We start from the raw sequence: 15,243 nt of genomic DNA on the forward strand, positions 1-15,243 counted from the left end.
AGGTTTAGGATCCATTCAGCATTATTTTTCTCTTATCTAAACCAGGGTTTCTCAACCATTGACATTTTGGATGAGTTAATGGCTCCTTGTGGGGACGTCCTGTGATTATTAGAATGTGTAGTAGCGTCCCTGGCCTCCGCCACTAGATGCCAGTAGCGCTCCCCAGGGGTAACAACAAAAATGTTGCCAGATGGTTGAGAACCATTTATCTAGGCTGACGACCTTTAAGAAGTGAGATTCAGAATGATGACTTTGAGTGCTATACCTTGAATCTCGTTATTCGGTAAAGATTAAATAATGTTCTTCGTTATGAAGAAATCTACATCAGGAGGTACACGTGTTATTAAATTTCTGTTTGTTTTTATCCTGTTGGTCTGTCTTTTAGTACAGCCATCTAGAACCTAGATGGGTAAAGGGAAAGCTATTTTTCCTCTCCTACACTACATTACTCAAAAAGATTATGTTTCTGGTTAGTTAAGAATTAACTATACCATTATTCTTGGGTATTTCTAACTATTTTATTCATTTTACTAAGCAATCTTTGCATATAATCTTCCCTTTGCCTTAGGTCTTTCCTGGAACCAGGTGGAGTTTAAATAAATCAATAAACTAAATAACAATAAACATTGTAATCCCATGTGAATAGTCTGTTTTTTAATATGGTAAAGTTGAGATTAACAAATTCAATGTGTATGCATATTACATGACCCATTTAAGTGAAATAATTAAATAGATTTTTAACATCTCTACATTTTTACTTAAATTTCTGTGATCAGATTTTGTCAGTCATGATGATTTCCAACAGAGGAACACCCGAGAAAGTCTAGGTCGAAGAAAAGAGTAGAAGGATGTAGAAAAAAAGCTGGAAGTGGTTACGAGTTAAGAAGAGACCCAGGAAGGGGGAAGGAGGGAAAGGTGAACTGTCAAATGTTATATAGATTGAGAAGGAGTGGTTGCTGAATTTGTTGATTGATAAAGACCTCTTCATTAATCCTGATCACAAAATCTAGAATCTATAGGAAAAACGGGTTGATAAATTTGGCAATATAAACTTTAAAACATACTATAAATAGATTTGAAAGACAAACTAAGAACTGGGAAAACATATCTGCAACACATATAACTATAAAAGGGCTAATTGACTTAATTTATAGAGAGCTCTTCCAAATCAGTAAGAAAAAACACAACCCAATAGGAAAAAGGGTACAGGCCCTGAAGGAGCAGTTAACTACCACAAAAAGAATTCCAAAGGACTTTTACATGCCTAGAAAGTACTTAACCTCATTCAAATGGCATGCAAATGAAATCACCACTAGATACCATTTTTCTCCAATCAGAATAACAAAGATTTGTTCTAAACAACAATATAATTTGGCCTTGTGTGGGAAACTGGCATTCTCATACACTGTGGGAGTCTTAAATCCCTATAACTTCTTCGGAGGAAAACTTAGTATCTACTAAAAGATGAAAATTTGATTTGACGTGGCAATTCATCTTTTAAGGATTTATCTTAAAGAAATGCTCCCACATGAGCAAAAAGATGTTCACCACAGCTTAATCTAAAAAAGCAACACTGAAAAAACCTAATATCCACTGTAGGAGTTCGGACAGGCTGCCCAACAATGTGGAACTTCAGTGTTTTGATTTGTTTTGAGCTGCAAGCGTGTAGAGAAAAAGCAAGTGCAGGGACAGGTGTTCTCTGAAGTCCACTTCTTTGCCCCAAAGATACATCCTCCAACTGTCACGAATCGGAGAGTATTGACTCTTATCCCAGGAGAGAAGACTAGAACTGAACACCACACCTACACAAATTTTGTCACAAACCATCATACCTGTCATCTATTCTTCTAAGGACTGTAGAGGCCAAGGGCAGGCCACTCCAAGATGGGCCACTTGGACATGAGCATTATTTTGAATTAAAAGCAATCAAAAACCAACAGATTCAGGAAAAGTTCCTTACCTCCCCCTCAACTGCCAGTGTGTATAGGAAGAGAGTCCTCTTTACCTTATCTGCATAACAGGGCAAACCTTGTTTCCCAAACATCTCCTTTCACCTTCCCATTAATGGTCTTTCTCCCTTTATAACCGCAGACTCCTACCCCTCTCTTCAGCTCAAAAAAGCATTATGTTGCATCACTGTCTTTGGAATTTCCACGTCTGTGTGAATTCCCTGTATGTGTGCTATTAAATTTTATTTTCTCCTGTTAATCTGTTTCACGTCAATTTGATTCTTAGTCTAGCTAGAAGAAATTTGAAGGACAGAGAAAATTATTTCTCCCCAACGGGGCTAATTCATCTGTCCAAAAAATCATTTAATCTCCCCTAAGAGGTTTACATCCCAATCCCCTTCCCCTATTAAGATGGTATATAAGCTCTCAAATTTCATGAGGTTTTTTTTTTTTAGGATATTCACTCTTTTTTTCCTGTGATGCTCCTATGCATGTAATACTAAAAACACATCTGTATGGCTTTTCTCCTGTCAATCCGCCTGGTGTCTGCTTATTCCATAAACTCAGCTATTTTTGAACCAGAGAGTGGAGTGTTAAAAAGGGAACAGGCCCAAAATAGAGTTTCTTGGCCCCACAACAGGAAGCCAAGACTTAATGGCAGTGTCACCTGATATGGGAAACAAAAGCAAAAGAGAAAAATTAAATTTCCTTACTACTTACAGCCCATTGACAAGTCCTTGAAACAGGCACAGCAACATTCCTCTAGGAACTCAGCTGCCTTGATGCTAATACTTCACTAAGGACAAAAGGCAATCTTAGCCTGAACCCCCAGGGTTCTATAAGTCTACTTTAACACATAAAAATTCCTTTGGAAACTTCCTTCTCTATCCCCAAGGTATATGCTGGCAATCATCCCCCAAGCATCTGGCCCACTGATATACATCTGAAGGGTCTCATGACTAGGGTTTTGTTGGACAGTATTAATGACATTTTCCCTAAAATTATCTAGCCCTCTCAAGGTCCTAGAAACCTTGCTTCTAAAATTCCTTAGAGACTTACACCATCCTTAACCCCCTCCCAACTTGGAAGTATATAATAAGTCACTGGTCACAACCCCAGTGCAGCACTTTCTACCCACGTGTCCTGTCCCCATGCTTTAATAAAACCACTTTTTTGCGCCAAATATGTCTCAAAAATTCCTTCTTGGCCATCAGCTCTAAACCCCGACCATTTCCTACATTATCGCGCACTCCCAGGGTGCAACCTTTAACTGTCAAATCTGTAATTACCTGGTCAGCACTCATGAGGTCATCTGCATGATAGACCCCCATATTCCCACAAATGAAGGTGACCCTACTTGAAACAATCCTTTCTTGTGCTTATGACTTCCTCATCCCACCTCCTTACTGCCTGTAAAAACACAGCTCCTTGGAGCTCCTTTCTATTTGCTAGTGATGTGGGAAACAAAGACAGAAGAAAAATTATTAAATTTCCTTACTACTTATAGTCCATTGACAAGTCCTTGAAAGAGGCAGAGTGACATTCCTCTGAGTACTCAACTCCCTGAATGTTGGTGATGCGGTACAGGTGAGGTTCAGTGGGGTGGAGTCCGGAGCCGACGACCAAGAAAGAATTCTTGAGGCATCTTTGGTACAAAATGGTGGTTTATTAAGCACGGGGACAAGACCCATGGGCAGAAAGAGCTGCTGCACCAGGGTTGTGAGGAATGGCCCATTATATACCCTCAAGTTGGGAGGGGGTTAGGGATAGCGTAAGTCTCTAAGGAATTTTGGAAGCAAGGTTTCCAGGACCTTGAGGGGGCTAGCCGTTTTTGGGAAAAGGTCATTTATTACCGTCTAATAAAACCTTGGTCATGAGACCCTTCAGATGTACATCGGTGGGCCATATGCTTGGGGGATGATTGCCAACATGTATCTTGGGGGGTTAGAGATAAAGGAAGTTTCCAAAGCAATTTTTATACGTTAAAGTAGACTTACAGGATCTTGGTGGAGGGGAGGGGGTCAGGCTAGGACTGCCTTTTGCCCTTAGCAAAGTATTAACATCGAGGCAGCTGAGTTCCTAGAGAAATGTCACCGTGCCTTTTTCAAGGACTTGTCAATGGGCTGTAGGTAGTAAGGGCTGTTTCTTTGTACTTTAGGGCAGCCAGGAGTGCCTGAGGAATGTTGCATACATCCCATGGGGGGGGGGGTTTGCTGGGTGTCAGCTTCTGCTTTGTCTTCAGCTTGCCTTCCATTCCCTCATCATTGACACTTTGCAAAGGACAAAAGGCAATCTTAGCCTGACGCTCCAGGATCCTGTAAGTCTACTTTAACATATAAAAAATTATTTTGGAAGCTTCCTATCTCTACCTCTCAAAGATACATGTTGGCAGTCATCCCCCAAGTATACGAGCCGAGCCGCTGATATACATCTAAAGGGTCTCACTGATTAAGGGGCGGGGGGGCTAGTAGGGAGAGATAGGTAGGGGACTACTGACTAGGCTTACCAAAAATCCCAGAAATGCTGAGGCTTAACAAAACCAGAGATAAGGGGACAAATCAGACCACCCTGCCCTAGGTGTCAGAGGAAAGATCTTTCATGGCAGTCACATTGTGACCAGACCCCCAAAAATAAGTAAGCCATTAAAGATGTTCTCACCAGTCCTTACTCAAACCAAGATGTCACAAGAATGTTAAAGCCACAAGCTCCCCGGTCAGTTCTAAATAAAAGACTGTCAGTGGAGGCCAACACTGGCAACCTGGTCGGAACCGCTCTCACTCCTGAGAGCTTCCTCTATATCCTTGCTTAATAAAATCCTATCACTTTGCACACTCTGCTTTGTCCATAAGTTTCATTCTTCGACTCTGAGATAAGAACTTGCTCTCCTGCTTCACTAGATGGGATGCTGAATCTTTGAATACAGCCAATTCGATCTTTAAATTTACTCAGTTGAGTTTTGTGTTTTAACCAGAGAAAGTCTTTCCTCCCCTACATCATTAATAAGGAGTTTTACTAATCCTAATACAGAGACTGGAATTCCACGAAAGATCAGTATCTCCAAGACAAGTCCTTCACTGAAAAAAGAAAATGGTAACCATAGCCACCTCTGTGAAAGACAGTTGAGGGCTGAATCAGGGAGATGTAATACTTTTTGCTATAATATTTTTGTACTATTTGGATTTTTTCATATGCTTGTACCTTTTTTTTTTTCCAAAGTAAAAAAAAAAAAAAAGTTGAAAAAGAAAAAGTTGTAACTGAAAAGCTGTAACATTTCAGTGAAGTGGGAGAGACTGTGGGAGTGCACGGAGTAAGGGATAATCTACATGGAGAAATGCATGGAATGGAGGTGGGTGTGCCCATCTGGGCTCACCTTCCCTTCCTTTTAGTTAATCCTGACCATAGTCCCCTCTATGACCTATTGCTATTTTGGGGCTGGAAAAATCTTCACAAAATAGGAAGGGAAGAGGAGCAGGAGTGGGTAAGGTGATGTATCCTGTGCCATGCACTGCTGACCAGGACTTGGCCCGGTGGAATCCTAGCTGCTTCCTCCTCCCCACTGACTGCCTGCTGAGAACACTCTGCTTCCAGACAAGCCTCCTAAAGCACCTCCTGTGAACCTTCTTTTGGGGGCTTGGACTTTCTGTTACACTTGTTTGAAATTGCCCTGGTAAGTTCCCAGATATGGAGGTATTGAAAGAAATTTCATAAACAGCCCCAAAATTCTTCTCGTGGAAATGGAAAACTTTGCTCTCACTGAACAAGTAATCAACCATTATTCTCCAAAGAGCCATTTCCCCTTTGTGAGCACCGATGACCATTTAGGAGTTTTCATAAATGTAACTGTTTTATAAATGAGCCGCCATCAAAAGAACCACTCCACCATTAAAGATGGAAGCAGCAAGCCAGGAAATAAGGGTCTGATAATAGAGGAACAATTCCTTCAGCTCTGAGAAATTGTCTACATTGCCTTTTAGGCTGTAGTGTTTAAAAACGGGCCAAGCAATTCCAAAACCCAAAGTATTATTAATAGTTTAATCATCAACAGAAAAATCAAGCTACTTTGAATCTGTAAGAGAAAATATCACTTCAACAAGATTAAAGCACTCTGTTTGTCCAGACTGAACCAAGATGCAGAGTTAAAATGAAAGCAGCTGCCATTTTTGCAAAAACATAAAAGCAATAATATATAGAATTGTTAAAATTGTAAGAAAGATCTGGAATAATTATCTAGTCTCTAACAAAGCGGGGGGGGGGTGATAGTGGTTTTTAACCTTTTTTGAGTCCAAACTGTCTTTTAGAATAGAATGAAAAAGCAGATGGTTAAAAATCCAAGTCCAAGGGGCGCCTGGGTGACTCATTAAGCATCTGCTTTGGCTCAGGTCATGATCCCAGGGTCCTGGGATCAAACCCCGAATCAGGCTCCCTGCTCAGTGGGGAGCCTGCCTCTGCCTCTCCCTCTCCCTCTGCCCCTGCTTGTGTTCTCTCTCTCAATGTCTCTGTCAAATAAATAAATAAATTAAGTTAAATCTTCAAAAAAAAAAAAATCCAAGTCCAAGAGTTAGATGGGCTGAGTGCAAATTCCTGCCCCCCCTTCTGTGCCTTAGGTTACTAGTCTGACCCTTCCAAACCACAATTTTCTCACCAATAAATGGAAATAATAGTAGTAGCTGTTTAATAAGGCTGTCTTGAGAAATGATGAGATAACCTGCGTATGGTTCTTGTAGCATTACCTGATACTTAAGAAACACTCAATAAATGTTCCCCATGACTACAATCATATAGACTTAAGTATCCAAAAATGCAAGGATTTCTGGATTTATAGAGGGCTGGATCCAGTGGCTCAAATAATGCCCCTTGCCTTCCCTGTGTTGGCTCCATTCTCAAGCAGGCTCTCACCCGTGGGGTGTTTGCCCAGAAACCTGAATGAAAACTCATGCCTCCCTAATATTCCCAGATTAGAGCCTTGGTGTCTCTATGCTGTGCCCAACCCCAAACCAATCACTGTGCCCAAGGGAAAGCACAGCTCTGATTAGCCCAAACTGGATCAGCCAGGGTGGAAAGGATCACCCCCACCAGAGCACAGGCCTGAACAGAGGGCATCTGAGGGAGTGTTCCTCTGAGAAAAATCAGAATGTTATTCCTAAGGAAAAAGTCAGTGTTAGCAGAGAAAACAACAGATAACCACTTATCCCAGGTTCATTGCCCTTGTTTTAGGCAAACACTTCTTCAATTATTAGGGAAATTGAAAAGATTCCCTAATTTCCTCTTTTATCCATTCAGTGCTTAACAGTTTTGAATATGAAAAAATTCCTTCTTTTGTGTGGCTCTGAATCTTTAGCAGAAATTAAGACTCATTTTCTCTGAGACTCTAGAGTCGTTTTCAAAAAGAAAACTTGTTCTTACCACGTTTTGACTCTGGTGTTTGGTTTTCTGGTCTTGGTTACTTTGTCTGTAAAAATGAAAGGGTTGGCTTGGATGATCTCTAAAGCCCCTTCTGAACATCTGTGGTTTCTAAGAACAATCGCAATGACTCAACAGAAAATTTGCTTGTTGCCATCAATTCTATGTGCCCTAGAAAATTCTTTCTTTCATCTGGGCTGCCTCTTCAGAGCTCATCTCTAAGTAACAGATGGTGTTATGAATGCATTTAGAGGGAAGACACTGGACCCAGAGGCTTAACCAAGTTCCAACCCTGTTCATTATAGAAGTGTGGCTTTGGGCCACTTGCATGATCTGTTTCCTTACCTATAAATGAAGGTAATAACAGACCCCCACCTCATAGCGTTGTGTGAGCCTTAAAGAGTTTAATACATGAAAGTGTCTGGCACTATTGTGTTAGTAAAGGAGTTGGCAGTTACTAAGCCAGAAACACCAACAAGAGTGAAGAAAGACAGGCTGGATATTTTTCATTTAAATATTCCACCTCACCCTTCAAAGGCCTCCCCTCCCCTTCCAAGAAATTAGGATATTATTTTCCTTTGCCTAGAGTTGGTCAAATAAGCATTTGACATTTTAATTATCTAAATGAAAGTTTCAAGTGAGGCTCCTTAGCCCGAGTTATATTCAAAAGTAGAAAAAGAACTATCAAAGTCTACTCGATTCAGGCACCTGGGCTAAGTAACAAGTGTATGTAGTATATGAACCCTTTAAAAATAGGGATTTATTCCCCACTGCCTTTATTTCCTGAGACCAGGTACTGTGCAACTTTATTTTACCACAACTCACAGCAAGAAATACATTTTACATTGTGACCCAGCACATACATCATAAAACACGCCAAGATTCATAAGCAAAAGTTTGATGAAACAATATTTTAAAATTATAAGCTGAGACTAATTTTTTATACTATTTTATTCTATTTCATATTCTTAAAAAATTTAGAGACCCCCGAAGTTTATTTTAGGACCTGCTAACGAGTAGAATTTTGAAGTTTAAAATAGCCCTTAGATAATCTAGGTGGTGTATTAAGGTACTTAATAAGAGGATAGCTACCAGGATGACTAAAAACTAAACTAAAAAACTAAGTTTTAGTTATCTGAAATTGTCTACGAATTAGGACTTTCTTAGTTTCCCTCCAGCCAGAAGGACTTGCAGCCTTCTATTAAACACGTAGACTTGTTTTTTAAATCAGCCCCATCTATTTCCCAGCTGTGCTATAAACTCCGGAGAACACAGAAGCTGTATTGGATGTGGTAATAAGATATAGAAGAAAGAGCTCTAACTCTGAGGTTGGAGGAGCTAAGTTTGTAGTTATCACTGCCATTTGTAAGTTGAGCTTGTTTGGGGGTAAGTCACTCAATATCAGAGTTCCAGTTTCCTCATCTGTAAATTCAGGATAATAATAGCTACAAAAAGTCAACTAGAACTAACAGTTTTAATTCCAACAGGTAAAGAGCTTGGAAGTTGTTCCCATATTTACAACAAGAAAAAAGCTGAACAGATTGGAAATCAAGGACTATTCTTGGGCGCATCAGGGAATTGAAGTCACAGGGCAAACCACTATCCAGAAATCTGGAGAGAGGTGACTACAGAGAATCACAGTCTCCTTACAGGGGGATAGGGGTGAGGGGAGAACCCCACTAGAGTTCTAAACTTGTAAGAACACTTTGATGGTAATAGTGATGAATTGCTGGAGGCCAAGTGTGGATGAGTGTGAGAGTGAGAAACTCTGGAACTACAGTGATAGGGAGACCCTCACACTTTCATAGGCTTTACCTTCAGGAATGCTACCATGTTTTTTTCCCTTTGTGGCTCTAGAAGGGACAGGAGGATGGTAGCTCTTTTGAAATACACTCAGAGCCCCAGAACATGCCCTCTAAATAGGCTCACTCCTGAGGTGGAAAGACTTCACCAGAGCTTACTCCACCAACAGAAAGGGCATCTAGAAACTCCACTCCATCCAGCCTTCCTGTATCACCCAAGGATGGAAAAAAAGAGCTTGGAAACACTCGTGAAGGTGACAACCTAGGGACACAGGCCCAGCAGAAGACAGAGATTTAATCACATGATTATAGAATATTTTCCTCCCTGAGACCAGCACCACTTCAGGAAGGCTCCAGTATAATAACAGTGATTATAGCTGAAAGAGCTGCAAAGCTCAGACTCTATTTAAGGAGGAGTCTTGAAGGGAGCTAAAGGACAACACTGGAGGCAAAAACAAGGACACTGGGTTAATTTGGCATCTGTGTCTATAGCAAACGTTAAATACAGCTCAACTCCTAGCCAAATTCACATAAAACCCCACACTAAAGGCCTTTACCTCATTTCCTATTACTTTCCTATACAACATGCCTGACTTTCAACCAAATTTTTAAAAATTACAAGATATGATAAAAAGCAAGACAAAATATAGTTTGAAGAGACAAAGCATCATCAGAACTAGAGCCAGATAGGACACAGATTTTGGAATTATTTGACAAGAAATTTAAAACCACTATAATTTATTTGTTAAGGAATCTACTGGAAGAAGTTAAATAATATGCAAGAAGAGATGGATAATGTAAGCAGAAAGATGAGAAGTCTAAGAGAGAAGCTAAGAGAAATGCAAGAAATAGAAAACACTGATAGAAATGAAGAGTATCTTTGATGGCCTCATTGGTGGGCTGGACATAACTGAAGAAAGAAGTGAGCTTGAAGATATGTCAATAGAAATTTTTCAAACTAAAAGACAAAGAGATGAAAGAATGCAAATGAAACAAATGAACTGAGCATTCAAGAATTGTGGGACCATTTGAAAAAGGGTGGTGTACAAATACTTAGAATACCAGAAGGACAAGTGCAGGCAAAGCAGATGAAATATTTGAAGTCAATGATGGCTGTGAATTTTCCAAAATTAATGGCAGACACCAAATCACAGCAAACATCAAGCAGGATAAATACCAAAAGATCTACATCTATGCATATCTTATTCTTTTTTTTTTTTTTTTAAATGGAGATAGAGCATGAATGGAGTTGGGGGAGAGGGGAAGAGGGACAGAGAGAAAGAGAATCCCAAGCAGGGCTTGATCTCACAACCCTGAGATCATGACCTGAGCCAAAATCAAGAGTCAGACCCTGAACCAACTGTGCCACCCAGGCACCCCTAGGCATAGCATACTCAACCTATAGAATCCAAAGACAAAGAGAAAAATCTGGAAAGAAGCCAGAGAAAAAGAAAACTTTACCTAGAGAAGAATAAGGATAGCAATTACAGTGGCTGTCTCAGCACCAACCATGCATGCAAGGAGAAAATGAAGTGAAATATTTAAAGTGCTGACGTAAAAAGTGATTTAGGGTTGTTGGTTACACAGGAATAAACATTTGTCAAAAATCCATGAAACTGTACCTTCAAATGAGTGCACTTTATTTTATGTAAACTAGAATGCCTCTATAAACTCCATCAAGGTTTACCATAAGCTGCTTATCAAGTGAGGGCCTGGGAATTTTTAGGGGGGGCGGAATGGCCAAAGTGTCGTCCTCATCTTTCATGACTTAAAGGCTAAAAGACATAGGCATGGGGTGTGGAAGAATAATTTGTGCAGTGTGTTAAGTAGCCTAAAAGAAATATGAACAAGGCCCCAGGGGAGCCAAAGGATACGCACTCAGCAGTCCCTGGCAACGTCAGGAGGGTCTTTAGAGGAAGTGACCTTTGGGCTACCGCCTAGAGAATAAGCTGGTACAAATGTTTTCCTTTGCCTGTCCTTAAGGTGGTCTCCAGTTACTATCCTATAAACACATGCAGCACAGCGACCAGAGGCATCATTCCCATAACCACCCCACTCTCCCCCAAGAAGCCCTTTGCTGGGAAGAGAGTTCGGAAATTTCCCTGCTGGTTCCGGTTGAGAAAAACACAACCAGGCCGAGGGCTGCTTTGTCATTTGTTCCTTTGTATCCTCTAGAGTTTGCCGTCTCTTTCCCTTTCAGTTGGAGACAATAAATGTCCAGGACACAGTCCAATTTCAGTTTACAATGTTGCACTACGATTTAGATTCCTTTTTCAAAAAGAACAAAAATACCTGCAAAAAACAAAAACAAAAACAAAAAAAAGCAAAAACGCAGGCATCAGAAAGATTCAGAAGGGCTGTGTTTTACCTCGTCCAAGTTCTGCGTCCAGGAGAGAAACGTGTCACGCGCTTGTTGCCATGACTATTTTCTAAATGTCCCACATGTGCTGGGACTGAACACGAGAAAATTAAAAACAGGGGATCAGTTCATCTTTGTTTTACAGCCTTCTTCCTGTAAGCGTGCTTCCGACCTCTTCCTCCCCGAGCCCTCCTTCCCCTTCAGGTCTCTGAAGCCGAGCCCTTGCTGCTCTTCCAGCCCCCGCAGGACCCACGTTCTGTGCGCCTGGTGCAGACAAATCCGGTCCTTGCTCTCTCCCCTTCGAAGTCAACCTACGGATGAGCACTGTGCTCACGAGCTGTGAACAAACCTTAATAATCTAATTAAACAGATATCACCACTACTTTTCATCTTGTGTGTTAATGGGGACACATACAGTAACAAGTCATGTTTCTCATTAGGGGAAGAACGAAATTAGCATTTACAGGTTCTAATTAAATTTTGGCTTCCAAATATGGTGGTTTTTTTGCTTTTCACTAAAAATAGGGAACTTGTAAACTAGGACAGGAAATAAAATGCTCAAATAATTCAAAGGAAATTGATGTGTGCAGCACCGTTTTGTTTCACAGCTTCTGATATTCCAGAGTTCCATGAATCATGGGAAACCCAAATGAACCAGTAAGACAAAGTAAGATATAAAAAAATAATAAATGTGAATGTACACTGAAAAAGGTAAACCTTTCTCTTAAATATGATTTGTTGATTATTATTGCTGTTGCTGTGGTCATGAAAATACTTGACCTTGGGACTGGAGAGAGAGTCTGTATGGATACAGAATATTAAATGCATAAAATTGAAAATACTTATCACCTTCAGTTCTGCCAAGGTCAGGAATATCAGAAGTTGTTCAAATCTTTAAAAATCAAAACCAAAAATACCTCAATGTGGAATGGATGGTTTAAAAAAAAAAGGCACTTGGACCAATCAAATTTCACCTGGATCTTGTATAGCCCACTCAGACAAAATAAGCCTTTATTTTCTTCCAAAACACTCTGCAAAATGCCTACAACTGCCTAGTTACTACCAACAGAAGATGTCTCCTTCTATTTTGGTGGCTCTGCAGCTTTCTCTCCCTAATTAGAGCCTCCATATTGTCTGGCCATCTGCTCCTGGGTTCTGCCCAAGCTGTGGTGATCGAAGAGGTATTTTATGATCTCCTTCATTTGGTGGGAGGATAAATTCCACATTAGTCTGATCTGGACAAAATGCTTTGGGGAAGACACATGGACCCCCTTGGTGTTTTCTATGGAATAGTTCAATATTCCCTCCTGCTGCAGAGCTTGCAGGCTTTCCTGTTTGACCACCTCACAGCCAGCTAACATGGTAACACCATGTCCAGAACATATCCCACCTATTTTCTTCATCGTTGTCCTATGTTGTCTCCTTCTACTGGATTTGCTACTTGATAAAAATCCTCATATTTCCTTCATGCATAGTTGCCTTCTCTTACTGTTGAGTCATTTTGGCTGGTAGCTATAACCTGTTTGGGTTGCCACCTGCCTAGACTAACCCTTTGATCCTAGCTTCTCATATTTCCCCATTCAGTCAAATGTTCTGGTACATAGTTCACAAAGACAGCCTTCAACAGTCCCTTTCATCCCTGTACAAATCATGTTTCTCCTCCTATCAAGAGGTGACGTCTACTCGCCCACCATTGAATCTGGGATGGCCTCATGGCTTGCTTTGAGTGAAAGGGCATGGAAGAAGTGACGCTGTACAGCTCTGGGCCTGCGCCATCAGAGGACTGAGTATGTCTGTTCTCAGTCTTGGAGCCTAGCTACTGTGGAAAGAGATCCCGTCTATCCAGCTCAAAAGAGAGGCTATGAAGAAGGCTCTGAAGGAGACACCATGTGGAAGGAAGGGCCACATGGAAAAAACCAAGGATCCAGACATATGCATGAGCCCAGATGATACTACGAGAAGAGAGAAGCCCTGTCAGCCCCCGCAGAGCCGCATCTTTGGAGCCATCCCTGATAAGGTGCCAAACATGTGACTGAGGCGACCTTGGTCCCTCCAGTCCCAGCTGGCTGCCCCAGTCAGCACCATGTGGACCCAAGAAAAGCAAACCTCATCAAGATGTGCCTGAGTTCCTGACCTACAGATTTATGAGGAATAAAATGGTTCATCTTGTAAGCCACTAAATTTGGGGGTAATTTGTTATATAGCAGTATATGCCTGATACAGAAATACTATGATGAGGGTTATAATAATGCCCCCCCCCAATTATGATACCCTACATGTATGCCCCCTTGCAGCACAATACTGCTACACCTCTCGTCCAGAGGTGGAGGCCTGGGACTTCCTTTGACCAAAAGAATGTGCAAGTCCCAGAGCCTAGGCTGCAAGAGATGATGCAGCTTCAACTCACACTTTGGGAACCTGGAGATCACCACATGGGAAAAAGCCTAGTCTAAATGAGTGGAGGAGGCAAGGCCAGGTGAAGGAGAGTCAAGGTACCTCAGCTAATGGCCAACACCATCAGCCAGAAGTGTGAGTGAGGCATCTAGAACCCAATCCAAGATGACTGTGAACATATGAGTAATCCCAGGCAAGACTAACCAGGTTGCCAACCCATGGAATCAAGAGAAACAACTGTTGTTTTAAGCCACTAAATTTTGGTGTGGCATTTTACATAGCAAAGGTTAATTAGGAAAAATGCCCACTCACGTGGCTCCAGCTGGTTCATCTGGCCTGGCTCCCCCAACCTCCCCACTCCAATGCTAAGTCTAAGCACACAGGGCAGCCCGACAATGTAGCCAAGCTTCTGCCTCCATTTTTGACTGCTGGAAGTCAGAGCCCTCAAGTTAATTAGGGCTCTGCCACTAATAAGATGGGCAACCTGAGGCACATTATCCTGTTTGTTAAATAGGGATAATAATAGTAAGCACTCACTGAGTTCTTGCGGACATTTCATGAGATAATCTACATAGAATATACTCAGAAATGTTAGACAGCCTCATTTTTCAAAAGAATGAGATAGGTTTTTATGGAAAGTCTTGACAAGTTTTGAAATGAAGTCATATCCTTCAAAATCTTTTTATAAAATGAAACTGAGAATGAAAAGCCCACATTCTATAGCCCTCCAAACCTTCTTCAGGGAGTTGTCATGGTAGTACTGGAAGGATTAGAGAAGAAATGGTACAGGGCATTTTTTACGGGATAGATCCGTAGGCGGGAATACTTCTAAATGATAATTTTAAATATTTTGGGGCAAAGCTTTAAGTTCTGCTTTAAAAAAGAAAATTGCTACTTCTAATTACTTCTTAAACTAGGGATTTTAAATTTTCAGACTTCCTGTCAATATGAAAATAGGCATCTAATATACTTAATTTATTCTGATGCTGCACCACAGAATCACTGATAAACTAGAGAAAGTACATGAAAATGTGACTCTTATTAAGTTTCACAGAACAGAGTGAGAGGTTTCACTGAGGTGATCCGAGAGTAGAAGCCCAGAAAGGGAATTAAGCAGCTCCAAAAATTAGAAAACAATCAATGAAGATAGAAAATTAATGAAAAGATATTACATCTATGCATCACGAATTTGTAGTCTGGGAATACTGGAAAAGATAAAAGCAAATGCTCCGATTTCTTGGATGGTAACGCAAATAATTTCATTTAATGGTATTAAGAGCTTTTGCCTTTAGTATTGCTTCATGTAATTGAGATGTCAACAAAATTATCAAGATGGTGC

Source organism: Ailuropoda melanoleuca, chromosome 9 (assembly GCF_002007445.2).
Source record: "Ailuropoda melanoleuca isolate Jingjing chromosome 9, ASM200744v2, whole genome shotgun sequence".
NCBI classification, from domain to species: Eukaryota; Metazoa; Chordata; class Mammalia; order Carnivora; family Ursidae; genus Ailuropoda; species Ailuropoda melanoleuca.